At 39.5% G+C, this 1328-nt stretch overlaps 1 protein-coding gene across 2 annotated transcripts in view; it reads left to right on the top strand.

The window, feature by feature from the left end:
• The window catches only part of rps6kal (ribosomal protein S6 kinase a, like), a 35298-nt gene extending 34544 nt beyond the window's left edge, over positions 1-754 (top strand). For both annotated transcript variants that reach the window (XM_076292054.1, XM_076292055.1), the window contains exon 22: positions 1-754. This exon is cut by the window's left edge and continues 1269 nt beyond it. The gene's annotated coding sequence lies outside the window, so the exon portion shown is untranslated.
• The last annotated feature ends 574 nt before the right edge of the window (positions 755-1328 follow it).

Consider the following 1328-nt stretch of genomic DNA (forward strand, 5'->3'; position numbering starts at 1 on the left):
CCTTCCCTCACTGCCTCTCCTCGAGAATTTATTACCTGGCCAACGCTCTGCAGGCGAGCTTTAAACCGTTTAGTGTCGGAGTCAGAGACGGGAAGAACGACGCCCCCCCACCCCGCCACCAGGAGGATGAGCCCAGATAGCTCACGTTACCTTAAGAAGCTGAGAATATTATGTATTTAAACTAAAATAAACTAAGTAGGGAAGAATTAGACTTCCATACGCTTTATATTTAAAAAGGAAAAGAAAGAAAGGTGTACATAATTTCACTTCTACCCAGGAGATCGAAGGGAAGCGACTCTGTCAGCTTTGAACGTGTGATCTGCCACCTTCGCATAAAATCTGTTCTCCAAAGCCCCCCTCCCCACCCACCCACCTACCCATCGATCCCCTTGAAGCACACATTCACTTGCAAACCAGCTTGGCAAAGACCCTTTTTTAAATTATTAAAATTTTCTTTTTGTTTTTATTTTTGTTGTTTGTTCTTCTACCCCACCTCAAGCCTCTCTCTGGGTCTGCTGTTATATAGTTTTTTTTTTTTTCCCCGGTTGCTTTCTGATGATGTCTTCTTTAAGTTTACCTCTGTAAAAAAAAAAGATATAAATGAAAAAAAAACTTTAAAGAACGAAACTGAAGTTGGTAGGTCAGGTGCTTGTCGGATCAGTGTTACTGCAGAGACTCTTGGGATATGGGGAAGGGCATCCTCTGCTCATGGCGCGGCTGAATTTGAAAACAAAACAAAAAAAAATGACAAAAATATAATAATTTCCATGAATATCTCCTCAAAGACATTGTGGAAATTTGTATCATATTGTATTTATTTCATTTAATTTTTAAAATTCTATTTTTCTTTCAAGTTCTGTATATATTGACATTAAAGATCATTATTGACATGCACCCTCTTCTGTCGGCCATTATTCTTCCATACTCTTTTGGACGTGCCCTGTCCTATTTCCTCCTTGTAAATGACCCATAGCAAATTAGCCTATTGTTTTTTCAGTACTGTTCTCCATGTCTTGGCTGAATGGTCTTTACCTCCTGCATCTGTGTAAAATGTCCATTTGATCTTGCATTACACCAATGTAAGAATGTGAGAATTGAAACTACCCGTAAGTAGAATAACTGTCTCAAACTCATTTTGAGGGGACACTAATGTTGGCACTAAGGAGACACTAATTGCATCTGTTATTGCCACTGTACACCCGGAATGCCTGGTACTTTTGGTAGGCCTACCTTTGGTGAACCTGACCCTTTTCATACATCTTTTTTTCTTTAGTGTCATTTCCCAATGTGCAGGGTAGTTGGATGACCCTAAAAAGTTGTACTCTGTA

This window comes from Alosa pseudoharengus, unplaced genomic scaffold, assembly GCF_046254945.1.
Source record: "Alosa pseudoharengus isolate Yale_2024_CS ecotype anadromous, Long Island Sound unplaced genomic scaffold, YU_APseudo_1.1 YU_APseudo_1.1_scf_19, whole genome shotgun sequence".
Classification (NCBI taxonomy): Eukaryota; Metazoa; Chordata; class Actinopteri; order Clupeiformes; family Clupeidae; genus Alosa; species Alosa pseudoharengus.